General features: G+C 42.3%; 1 long non-coding RNA gene across 4 annotated transcripts in view; it reads left to right on the top strand.

Moving 5' to 3' along the window:
• Positions 1 to 13,547, top strand: part of LOC120371941 — an 86,658-nt gene that overhangs the window by 23,414 nt on the left and 49,697 nt on the right. Inside the window, exon 1 of one of the 4 annotated variants that reach the window (XR_005584659.1) lies at positions 7,696 to 7,746. The exons of the other annotated variants lie outside the window; for them this stretch is intronic. This is a non-coding gene — a long non-coding RNA (uncharacterized LOC120371941). Of the gene's footprint in view, positions 1 to 7,695; positions 7,747 to 13,547 lie in introns of those variants that run through there. 4 annotated transcript variants of the gene reach the window in all.

Here is a 13,547-nt window from a genome sequence, read left to right as displayed (position 1 = left end):
AACTGTTCTACAAATGCCTTTTCCAGCAGGAAATGGCAATGGAAAAAATAAGAGTGCTGAAAAATACTGTATCTTACATTTCCATTGCATTTTCTGTCCATGAAGCTGAAAGCACTTTACAAACAATAATTCATTAAGATTTACCAGATGACTGTGAGGTAGGGTATTATTTATTCACATTTTCTAGAGATGGAGAAGCTGAGGCACAAGGAGGTGCATACAGAGATGCTTGCCCAATGTCTCATGACAAGAAAATGGCAAAACCAGGAATGAAACTAGGAGTTGTAACTTTTAACTCCTTGCTCTGATTATTATACCACATTCCTCCTTTTTACAAGGTATAGAGGGCCAGATTCTCCTTTGGCGTAAATTGGTGTCATTCCCCTTAAGTTAATGGAGCTACAGCAGTTTATACCAGCTGAGAATTTGAAGCCAAATGCTCTCTATAGAGGTCTAAAGGAAACATATACTTTATGCTTCATCATTCTCTTTAAACAGCAAATGTTATGGTTCATTAATTTTAATAATTTAGAGCCTGATTGTGCCATCCATGTTCACATTAGGCCAGATCCACATTAGGTATGGATCAGTGTAGTTCCTCTGACTGCAGTAGTGTTCCACAGATCTGAGCTGAGGATTTGACCCATAGAGTAGTACCTTATGACACAAGTAGTCCTATTAAATTCAAAGGAGCTACTTACATAGTAAAGTGAAATATTCAATAGAATCAAGCTCTACTTTATTATGCTATGAATAACGGACTACTTAGCATTAAGAAGCATTGTTGGGAATTAAACATTTCTGTTGTTCTTCAGTGACAATGATAAGGGTTTCTATACATGAGAAAGTTTCTAGCCAAGATCCTAAGAGCCCAACTGTGTGGCCCTTACTCACTCAGGTTTGCACTTACTCACATGACTAGCTGTGTCAGGAAGTACTTACAAATATGGGTGAGGGCTACCCAATTGTACTTCTTTTACAAAGAAAGGTCCCAGCCATGCAGCCTCTGGCCCATATTCTGATATCACTTACACCAGTGTAAATCAGAAGTCATTCTGCTGAAGTGAAAGGCGTTATACTAGTACCTGATGTAAGTGGGATCAGAATTGGGCCCCTGGGCTTAGCAGGAATATTTGCCAGGGCAGAGACTGCAAGATTAATGGGATTGATTTATTTGTTTGTTTGTTTGTTTATTTAACAAGCATTTCTCACAATAGTTGTTGGCATTATTACTCTTGTGCATATAAACCTAAAATGCCAAAGAAGTTGTTTTAAAATAAAATAATGCTACATATCATATTTAAAGAGTGCAATTGGAGAAGGTATTTCTCCTCTCACAGTAATGGGATTGTCACTGCTGCTCAACACATCACAAGAAAGTTTTATCCTAAAAGAGCAAAATAATGTCATTAACAGAAATTAAACTTTAAAGTCACCATGAACTATGGACTTGAAAGACCCTCAAGAAACGAAAACGAATTGTATGTTGTAAAACCAGGAGGTCAAGTAGTCATTGACCAACCAAAAGCTGCACCAATTGCTTGAAATGTACAGTACTTTCAAATCCAATTAACTGTTTCAAGCAGACAGTCCTCATTTTTTTCTTTCGTCAGGAAGGGAAATTTGCAATCATACATTCCAATGAAAGTTAAGTTGTTTTGATCTGATAATTGTCAGATGTATTTATCTTAATTTGTAAGTTTCTAATGCTAAAGCTCCAAGCTGTTCAGATATAACAGAAGTACTGGGAAATGAGGTACAAAATGCTGGAATTCAAATTAACCAATAAATATATTTTAATATATATCAGCAGGACTCTAGAGGATTCCATTAATGTTGAAAAATAGAAAGGATTTAGGTTAATTTGGTAAGAAGGCAGGTCAGAACGTTTACAACAGTGGCATAGAATTGTATAGAGATGCAAAATTTTTCAAGAGAGCAGAATTTTTTCAAAAACGCTGACTCTAGCTGTCATAGCCCTGCCTTGGTTAAATCCAGTGGAGAGATATGAGGACTTTCTAATTTGCTTTCCCTCTATTTTAATAATAGCTGTGCATAAGTAATTTATGAAAGGCCAACCAGGCAGTGGGCAACAGAAAATTAAACTCATTTTATCTGAAAGCAGGTGGATTTCTATATATCATTAGCATGCATAGAATTTTCACAATGTTATTTCTCATACTGATGGAATGTAACCAAATAATATGAGTTTTTTGCTTATGCACGAGTGAAATTTTTAGATAAAAGTGCCATCCCCAATGGCAATTTTCTGCAAAACGAAAACTAATTCTGCGAAGCTTCTTATTACTGGGAAGACTCATTTGGCTTGCATTAGAGACTGACATAAGTGACTTTAGGATTTTACTAACAGATTAGATGAGATGTGCCATATGCAGTAATATCATTAGAGAATATAGCAGCAGCAGCAGAAGAGTTTGTGCCACTTAAGGATACCGGCATGAGCAAATTGTTTTCATTTATGACAAGTTTTTGTATGATTTTGTTTTCCTGTTTTATTTTTGTTTCCCCTTGGCCCTCCTGAACATTTAAAACAGCTTATATACAAATTATTCCCCACTTTATTTCACCTGCTGTTACTAAACCTTTTACCTCTGCCTTATTTCACCTCTATCATCTAGACAGAGGATAGATCTGCATTAAGAAAACAGCTTATACAGTGCTAAATCTGAACTCTAAACAGCTGTATTACAGATGTTATTCTAATATAAATCAGGGTCGAGTAGCAAAACTCCAGTCGCTTTCTTTTCATTATCCACTGACACACACACATTTCTGGTCAATTCACATGGTCATCAAAGATATTTTTAAACACGGCAACAAGAATGTTGCAACTTTTAAAATTAGCCAAATTGATATCTCCCTTTCCCTATGCCATTATATTTGTAAGTTTAAAAAAAAACAAAACTATATCTGAGGCCTTTCTTTTGCAGATACATCTTGTTTAACAAAAATAACATGTCACACAACATTTATTCCTGAGGCAAGCAAAGGAAGAGAAAGAAATGGTCTCAAGTTGCAGTGGGGGAGGTTTAGGTTGGATATTAGGAAAAACATTTTCACTAGGAGGGTGGTGAAGCACTGGAATGGGTTACATAGGGAGGTGATGGAATCTCCTTCGTTAGAGGTTTTTAAGATTAGGCTTGACAAAGCCCTGGCTGGGATGATTTAGTTGGGGATTGGTCCTGCTTTGAGCAGGGGGTTGGACTAGATGACCTCCTGAGGTCCCTTCCAACCCTGATACTCTATGATTCTATAATATAATACAAATAATGTTTTTAAATGAAATCATGGGACTGGTCAAGGTAGTTTGTGGCAAGGTGAAACGTCCAATATTTCTTTATTCCAGGAGCAGTAACAATAGCTACAGGAGATAGAGGTTACTGGCCCTTTAACTGGTTGTATTAGTTTGTTCTTGTCTTTCTAGTTAGGAATATGTTCTGTCTGCATTTGAATTAATACAAAAAAAAGCAGATGTAATTGTAGTCATTGGAGTGTTATTGATGTTTGTCATGTGACAGGGATATTATAACCCTGACCCATGTCAGGTGGTCCTGTTCAGCTATTCTCCAGCTCTTTCTTCAGTCTCATGTGTATCATACTTTTATTACAGTAGCTGTCTCTTGGTTTGCTGCAATAGCAGAGTTCATTCAGTATTCTTACTGTCCACATTCAGTATTCTTACAGACCTCTCCTTACCACAAATATCCTCCTAAGAAATGTGGAACTAAATTCCTGCTTTCAGTTATGGGCTAAATCTAGAATAGCTCCATTGAGTTCAGTGACGCTAATCCAGATTTACAATGCTGTAACTGGGCCAAATTCTGCTTTGAATGTGATTGATATTCAGGACTTGCATGGGTTAAATTGAACACAATGAACAGTAAGTAAGGCACGGTGGGCCAAATTCTGCTCTCAGCCTGGGATAAATGCAGAGAACCTCTACTGAAGTCAATGGATTTTCTCCAGATTTAGTGCAACGGAAATGAGAGCAGAATTTGGCTGTATACATGCTGATGTGGATTCAACTAGTGTATTAAATGATAATGATAATGATTTGTATTCATAAATTTTCAACCAGATAGATGTCAAAGAACTTTACAAACTTTATTTTACAAGTTCACTGTCTAGTGGATCATTTCACCTACCACTAAAATAAACCCACCTCTTTTATGAAACTCAGCAAACTCTTTAAAACTGCACAGCAACATTACATGGCAGCTCAGAAAAGGAAAGTGAAGAAGCATGGCATAGCCAACTGAGAGTGAAGAGGCAATTTGTAATAGGTAGGGAGAATGCAATTACTGGAATGTGATTATAGATTTATCTGTCTTCATACACTGCACCCATCACCATTTTATCTCAGTGCTTAATGACTAGCCCTCCTCCCTCTGGGACTAATACCTCAACTCATACAGAAAGTACCATGGGATTTTTAATGTCCACAAGTGGTCAGAAACTTGGTTTCTCATGCGTCTAGATCATTATTCATGCAACTTGTGAGAATAACTTATACAAGGGAAAGTCTCCCACGTCATCGTCTGTGATTTGTGCCAGTCTCCGAGTGCAGCCAGACACAAAAGGGTGATAAAGTGTTTTAATGCTAAGGAAAGAGAAATGTCTGAAGAAGTATAAAAATCCTGAATGTTGGCCCAGTTCAGTACAGAGATGGACAGGCACTTAGCCTATGCATCCGCTGAGGTTGTGTTTGTGCATGCTGCTTCCAGGCATGGTTTCTGTTGAGTGAAGTAAATAATACTTCACATTTAGCACAGTGGTACATCCAAACCTTCTCTGTAAAAGGATCTGCCCTCAGCTATGCAAGGGAAGGGAGCAAGTGCTGGCTCCAGATTCATTACTTCCCATTCTCTACCTCTGTATCAAGTGACCTTGCCCTTACCATGTACTCTAAGCACTAATCTGGAGTAGCAGGCAGTATGCAAACCCAACTCTCAGGGCTTGTCTACATTTACCATGGATCGACGCTGTGGCGATTGATCCACCAGGGGGTGATTTAGTGAAGACCTGCTAAATCGACCGCCGATCGCTCTCCCATCAGTTCTGGTACTCCAGCGGAATGAGAAGCATAAGGCAAGTCAATGGGAGAGTTTCTCCCATTAACCCAGCGTGGTGTAGATACGGTAAGTCACTGTAAGACACTGCAAGTCGACCTAAGGTACATCTGCTCCAGCTATGTTATTCATGTAGCTGGAGTTGCGTAACTTAGATTGACTTAACGCTGTAGTGTAGACCTGCCCTCAGTTGCAGGTTTCAGCAAGGAAGGGCCAGTGAAGTTGTTCATCACTGCATCCATTCACAGAAACACCCTCCACTCCTGTGCATAAGGGCACTGCCCCAACTGCTGCAGGGCAAGATTGCTGGTGAGTGGACCAGTCCAACATCCATAGCTATGCACACACATTGGTAATGACAGCAGGGACTCAAGAATGCAGCCATTCCCATGAGCAGTGTGTCCATCCACTGAAAGACTGGTGCTGAATGACTGTGTTCATTCTCACTTCCTCCAGCTCACGCCTTCCATTTCCATGTTACTTGCCAATTGTTGCTCATGGACACTCAGGTTGGCATAGCTATAGTCTGGAATAGTAGTTATGGGAGAGCTGGATAGCAGGCCTATTCATTGGCCCTTGCCAATTGCTCCACACTCTACCCAGATAGATCCTGAATATTCAGGCTTTATTCTGATGCAGTGGTTTTCATTCAAACCCAAATAACGCTCATTGAAGTAAACTCTCACTGAAGTGCTAGAATTGAATCCCTGTGCTTCTTTTCCATATGAGAACATCCACAACCTCATTGAAAAATAGTGGTGACATTGATGCATTAACAAATAAGCATATACATTGTCTGTGACATGGAGTGTGCTATGGAGGGAGCTACAGTATACCTAGATTAATCATAACTGCAATTAGTGGCAAGACACATGGGCAGATGTGATAAGCAAGAATTGAGAAAATAGATAATAGAAAGGCTAGAGATACATATAACCCCGAGAAGTTTTCAAATGGAATAAAAAAAATAGTGGCATTTTTTTTCTAAGTGTGCTTTTTATTTTCTGGTCATTTTTTATTTCATAGTTGTAAATATTAAAGACAAAACAGGCAAATAGATACATCAAGAGAAATCATGATTTCTCTCATATTTTCATTTAAATGTACAGTGTCTGAGGGCACTCTACCTTCTGCTCTATTTATTTGCTGTGAACAATCAAGTTAAGTAGTTTCACTACATTCTGTAAAACTCAAATTCTTTAAAAAAAATCTTAAGCATTTTAAAAAATGGAATAGGATATTTTCCAGTAAGGGCTGGCATGTCTAGCTATAAGTTACTCATGTTGACACACTGCTGACGGCTTAAAACAGCTTATGCTGATTTTATTTGTTTATAGGGCAGATGATAAAATGTTCCACCAAAATAAGTAATGACAATTTTTGTCTACATAAATGTGCATATAAATGTAATGATGTTTGTTGTCGTTTCAACATCACAGCCATTATTGAAACAGAAGAACCAGTATTAATTCTTGCTGTCATATTTTTAAACAATGAAAATAAGGCTTTTAAGGAAGTGTCAAGGTTTTCAGTGTTGATCATTTATTTTCTGCATGTTCTTAGAAGAACACCCTCAGCAAAACAGCTAGACAAAAGCTAACTAGAGTTCTGGTTTTTAATCTGTTTAGGAAACACACATTTCAGATGTTTTCTAACTTCAGAGTTTTCTGAAACTTGGTGAAGTACTGATGAATAAGGTGCAAACATTTCTCTATTTTTTTAGATTCTATTTTACTCAGGCATTGGGTAAAAAAACCTTGAAAAGTGGGATTTTGTCCTCTGCTCAATCTTTGATGGCATCAGCCAACAGCCTATGAGCCTTTCCTATTTAATCTGCACTAAGTATTTGTAAGCACCAGTCACGGTAGTAACACAAGATGCATGGATAAAGTTTCCTGGCACCTTCCATGGAATGAGTCCACTCATTAGATCATCACTGATGACAACATTCATTCAGGATGAAATTCACAAGGCCTATATCTTCAAAATACAGCTTTTATGGGACTTGAATGGACCATAGGATTTGCACTGGCCCCCTATATGGGATGAATTCTACCCGCTGGGAGATTGCATGGTTCTGGCTTCTCTGACAGTTTGCTTCCTGGATGACAGTCTAGTCATGCTGAAAAGCATGGTGTTGCCACTTCTGTTCCTTTAAAAACTGCCATTTCAGAAGTGAAATCACTTTTTGCCAAGATGGCCACCCTTGTTAGCTGACTCACAAATGTCAGTTCTCATATTTGGAATACAGGAATTTAAGAATAGATATACTGGATCACAACAATGGTCTATTATATCTGGTATCCACTCTCCATTGATGATAAGCATCACATGCTTCAAATGAAAGGAATAAAAGCACCAAAATGGACTATTCTGATAACATTATATTGCATGTTGCAAAATCGCATTTGAGGTTGTTGGATGCTTCCAATTCCAATTCCAAACACCTAACACAGGAGGACAAAATGAAAAGACAAACCGAAGCTTTCAGTGTGATCATGAGTGGAAACTGCAATTTACCAGTACTAGATAAGATAAGGTAGCAAAGAGCTTTCTAGATAGGCATTGTGGTGTCATAGACGAAGCACCCGATGAGGAGCCAAGAACTCCAGAATTCTAATCCTGCCTCTGCCACTGACATACCATGTGACCACAGGTAAGGTACTTAGGCCCCTACATTTTAAAATGACCTCCAATTTTTGGATGCTCAACTTGCTGTATCTTCGATGGTGCCTGATGTTCAGAGGTGCCGAACACTCACAACTCCATGTTAAAGCTGTAGATACTTGGTACCTCTGAACAGCAGGCCCCTTTAATGCATCTCAGGTTGGGTACCTAGAACTGAGGTACCCAAAATCAGAGACCACTTTTGAAAAATTTGGTTTTAACTTCATTATACTTCAGTTTTCCTAGCTGTAAAATGAGCAGCACATAGTACCTTCTTTAGGGTGTGTGTATTAATTTGTTTGTCTGTGAAGTACTTTGAAAATATTAAGTATGTTGCTACTTTATTCTCTACTGCTCTATGGGGGCTTACAGGGGAAGGGCAGAAACTCCTGTGTATTAGCATGGCACAATTGCAGCCACTGCACTCCACAGAGAACAAGGACCTGCCTCCCATCTGCCTCCCAGACACTCCAAAGAGACAGGGATGACGCCAAATCCATCTCTATGGCTGTGGTGATGAGACTGGTATCATGACTCCACCTCTTGGGATTCCCGAAGGAGGTGCAGACTACAATGGAGGACCTCCCCTTCGAGGGTGCGAAGCTCTTCGCTGAGAAGACCAATGCCTCTCTCCACTCCTTGAAGGATTTCAGGGCCATGCACAGGTCACTGGGAATCTACACACCAGGGCAATAGAAACATTTTAGTCCCCAGTCCCAGCACAGGACTTATTTGTCTCAATTTCTATCACAACGTCACTATGAACCCCAAAGGAAAAAGGGAAAATTCATGAAATGGAAACCTTCTGGTTCTCAATCTTCAACCCAACCCCCTGCCTCTAAGCACCAGTTTTGATGGGCAGGTTGAGATGCCACATGGCCACTCCCCCTACTATCTGAGCCCATGGACCCATTTGGCCACCGTCTGACAGTGTTCCACCGGGCCTGGGAGTGCATAACATCAGACAGATGGATCCCAGAGATCGTCAGATCTGGTTATTCCGTCCAATTCACCTCCCTCCACAACATCCTTCCCCATCTCTCTTCAAGGACCCTTCTCACGAGAGTCTACTACGTCAGGAGATAGATTGACTCCTGCAGTTAGGAACTATAGAACCAGTACCTCAACATCTACAAGACAAGGGGTTCTACTCTCGATACTTCCTAATGCCTAAAAGGAAGGAAGGTGGGAGACCCATTCTGGACCTCAGAGCTCTCAACAAGTTTGTCAAAGCTCAGAAGTTCAAGATGGTCATTTTATTGACGATCATTCCATCATTGGAACAGGGAGACTTGTTTTTGGCTCTTGACTTACAGGACTCCTGCTTTCATATTTCAATACTACAGCTCACAGATGATTTCTCAGGTTTACTCTGGGAAATGACCATTACCAATACTGAGTCCTCCCCTTCGGACTCTTATCGGCTCCGAGAGACAGCACCAGGCTCACCGACAACTGTCCCTGGTCGCACTCTTTTGTTTAAGCGGCACACACTCCCCCAGACAGGAGACACAGACAGCTGCGTGGAAAGGATGGGAGCAGGGCTGGCGGGAGGGGCTGGGGATGGTACAGCCGCGCGAGGGAGCTGCCAGCACAGAGTGCTGGCTCCTGGGAGCAGCAGCCCCACGTTCTGCTCCTTTTGCTACTGCAGGTCCCAGGAGAGTCCGTAGATACCGATTTATATCCGCAGATATCTGCATCTGTATCCATGCAGGGCTCTACTGATCAGGCCCCCCATTTGAGCCTATGGCTACCTGTTCACTAATATACCTATAGTTTAAAATGGCTTTTCTGATAGCAGTTACCACAGCTAGAAGAAATGGGGAGATAGCAGCTCTGATGGCGCATCCCCCCTGTAGTGGGTTGGAGTGGTCCCACCTTGTTTGCATCAGAGGGAATGCTACTCCGCCTCGCTACGCAATTTAGCAGCTGAAAGCCAATCAACAGGAAATTAGCACAATCAGGCTTAGCCCTCTGGGCGGGGCAGAGCAAACACTAACAACCAGGCTCACTCCCCCTGGGCAGGGCAGAGCAAAAATATCTGTGGCCCAGCTCCCTTGGCGGGGCAGAGCCAAAAGTTAGTGGCCCAGCTCCCTGGCTGGGGCAGACTGCAAACAAACACAGGCCACCCGGCCTATGGTGGGTAAGCCACTACCCCAGGGGTGGGATTGGCAGCAGGGGGTAGGGGGACCCAGGCCCACCCTACTCCACCAAGTCCCAGCCTAAGGCCCTAACAGTGGCAGGGAATCCTGCTGAAACACGCTGATCATGGCTTCAGCAAACACAACCGGACTAACGTCTGGTTTCCCTGGGCTAGTTCCTGCCTCTAGCTGGTTGTAGGGCTTTGTCGCTTTGAGGTCCTCAGCAGCTGGAAGTTCCAGCAGCTCTTTGGGGTATTCGCTGTGGGGCATCTAGTCTGTATATTTGCCAGTCGGCAGCTCCTCCACATGTTCCTCCAGAGACAGGGGTTGATATAGCTCAGTCCCTGGTTCAGGGGACAGCAGCAAGGCAGCAGTGTCTGACTCTTTCCCTGGCTCTCCCTCAACTGAGCTGGAGTCCCCACCTCTAATACTTCCTGTTCCGCCCCTCTGCTTCCAGCATAAGGGGCGGGCCTGGCCTGGCTCCATCCTCCAGGACTCAGGGAGTAGTTTTTCCCTATCTGTGTCAGAGGGAGGCCACTCTGCCTAGCTATACCCCCTACACAGCATTCTTCCCAGATAAGGTTACATTGAGGCCACACCTGAAGTACATCCATAAAGTAACTTCCTCTTTTCATATGACTCAATCAATGCACCTTCCCGTCTTCTACCCCAGGCCTCACTGAGACAATAAGGAGGTCATACTATATACCTTAGATGTTAGGAGAGCCCTAGCATTGTACCTCAATAGAACAGTAGCCTTTAGGAAGTCTCCTAGACTGTTCCTCTCTATGGAGGAAAGATCAAAGGGCTCAGCAATATCAGCCTAAAGACTCTCTAAGTGGGTCTCAAATTGCATCAGACAGCGCTACCAAATTTGTAACATGACCGCTCCAGACTCAATCCATACACATTCCACAAAATCGATCTTCCCATCTGTCACCTTCTTTAAGGATGTCCTTATCTCAGAGATCTACAAAGTGGCAATGTGGACATTAGTCCACACCTTTGCAGAACACCAACGCAGGTCACTGGGGACTCTGCCTCAGATGCCATCTTTGGCTCCACAGTACTGTCATCTGTGACTGCCCTGACTCCGAAGTCCCAGCCCTCTAAAAGGGGAACTGCTCAGGAGTCACTTACAGTGGAGCATCCATAGGGACACTACTCAAAGAAGAAAAAGAAGTTACTCACCTCGTGCAGTAACGATGGTTCTTCAAGATGTGTGTCCCTGTGGGTGCTCCACTACCGCCTTCCTCCTCTCTACTTCGGAGTTCTCACTTATGACTCTGTGGTAGAGAAGGAACTGAGGACAGTTAACCTGCGTGCATTGGCTAGCCTCTTGGCACAGTGTGAGGAGTGACAGCGTATGTGCGGACCGAACGGACACTGCTACCAAAGTTCTCCAGTGAGCAGTGCAGGGATGCAGACATACCTACAGTGGAACACCCATAGGGACACACATCTCAAAGAACCATCGGTACTGCACAAGGTGAGTAACTTCTTCTTTTTTCCTCCTTCAACAAATATATTGATTGTGCTCTCTACAAAGATACTACCATTCTGTGTTAATGTTTGGGACTCCTTGTATCCTTTCAGCAGTAATTTAAGGTTGAACAGGATCTTGTTTCTGAGATGAAAAAGAGCCCCACGCAAAATTCAACAGACCCTGGTGTAAACAAGAACACCTCCCAGTGAAATTAAATCAGTTGTGCTCGGTCAAGGCTCATAATGAATTTAATAGCATTCATTTCTCTTCTCCATCAGTAGGCGGTTTTTGCTGGAACTGAGATTGATGTAGCTTCAGCTTGGTATACAGTAAGGTTCTACAGCAACATCACAAGCACAAGTCTCAGCAACATCACAAGCACAAGTCTACTATAATTTGTGCTGTTTCCTTAAAAGTTTCCTGTAAGAGGGAAACCACAGGGATTACCCACCTGGCAGACTCGGTATCTTTCTGTCAAGGTCAGCTGTTGGTAATGACAATTTACCAGCAATAGAAAGGTTATTATTTTCTAACATTTGGCTCAAATTACCTGAAAAGTCATAGGGCCAGATCCTCAACTTGTGCAAATTTGGCCTAGCTCTCTTGAAGTCTATGGAGCTACACTGATTTACATTAGGTGAGGCTACTCCTGGGGGAATTCTGTGCCAAAAAGTTAAAAATTCTGCAACAAAAATTAAAAATTCTGCGCACAATATTTTCAAATTATTCAAAATTGTACATATTTTATTTGTCAAGATAACAATATAATCACACCAGTTTCAATTATTTTGGTCATTTATTTCAAAATACCTGTCAACAAGTATGTCTGTTACAATACAGACAACAAAAAAGATTTAGCAAATGTTTTTTGACAAATAGATTCCTCACTAGGCATATTAATATGGAACTCTGAGTAATAATTCATATAAACTACACTACAGAACTGTATTTCCTGCACCCCTCAGAAGCAGTGCAAAGGCTTGGGGGAGTCAGGGGTAATGGAGGAGCTGAGGGAGAGGGAAGTAATTGCTCAGAAGGAGCCTGAGTGTGAACTTGGAGGGTTGTTGAGTATGGGTGGGAAAAGTATGGAACAGGTTTTTTGGTGGGGCGGAGAGGGATTGTTAGGGAGATTCCCCCCTGCAGACCTTAGTTGACGCCTAGCCTCTCCCATTCAGTCAGGCACATTTGCCCCTATCCCCATGTGTCCCTGCTCCCCCATGTGTCCCTCCACCCCCATTCAGACACCCACTCCCCCCATTCCCATGTGTCTCTGCACCCCTCCCCCGTCCCCATGTGTCTCTGTGCCCTACTCAGCCACCCCCTGTCCCTATGTGGCGCTGCACTTCCCTCTGCCCTATGGCCTGCGCCTTCACTCCCATTCAGCCCCTTTCCCAGTCTGTCCTCCCCCACTAGCCCTTATGAGCCCCTATTGACCCATCCCCAGCAGCCCCACAATGTCTTTCTCCCCATATCCCCTGTCTTCTGACCTGGCCAGACTGGCACTGTGAAGAAGGCATGCTCTTTTTTTCCCTAGCTGTCCGGGAGCTGCTGCTCTGTTCTATTGCCACAGCACCTTCTGGTGGGAAAAAAGGCAGAACTGCAGCAACTTTCCAGCAGAAGCTTTTTTCTGTGCAAAAAATTTAAAAATATGTATGGCTCATTAATTATGCACATGCAGTGGTGCAGAATTCCCCCAGGAGTTGGTGAGGCTCTGGCTAATGATCTCTGAAGGGCATTTACATGAAGACTGATGTATTGGCCCAGCGGCATTCTGGTGAAACATCCACATCTGTAGCTACCCATTAGCTTTTGAGAGGATGTGGGAACTATTGTTAATGATGTAATTGAATAAGGGATTCAAATATGCACTAGCATTGGTACTTTCTAAGCGGGAAAATACCAGCTACACCCATTTTTTATCATCAGAAAAGTGTTGATGTGGGATTCCCACAGTGGGAAGGTGGCAACAAGAGTGGAGAGGGTGTGGGACCCAGTATATAGGGCAGGAGGTCTGTTTTTTAACTTATGGATCTCACTTCCTCAGGATCATGGCCTTCGTTTGTAAAATGTTGTAACAATGTTTTTGGTACTGAATATCAAGAATACAGTGCATGATTTTATTATCTGTAACTCCTAATTCTTATTTACTACTAGATGAATAAT

This window comes from Mauremys reevesii, linkage group 9, assembly GCF_016161935.1.
Source record: "Mauremys reevesii isolate NIE-2019 linkage group 9, ASM1616193v1, whole genome shotgun sequence".
NCBI lineage: Eukaryota > Metazoa > Chordata > Testudines > Geoemydidae > Mauremys > Mauremys reevesii.
The sequence above is the reverse complement of the archived record's forward strand: the minus strand, read 5'-3'. Positions and strand labels throughout refer to the sequence as shown.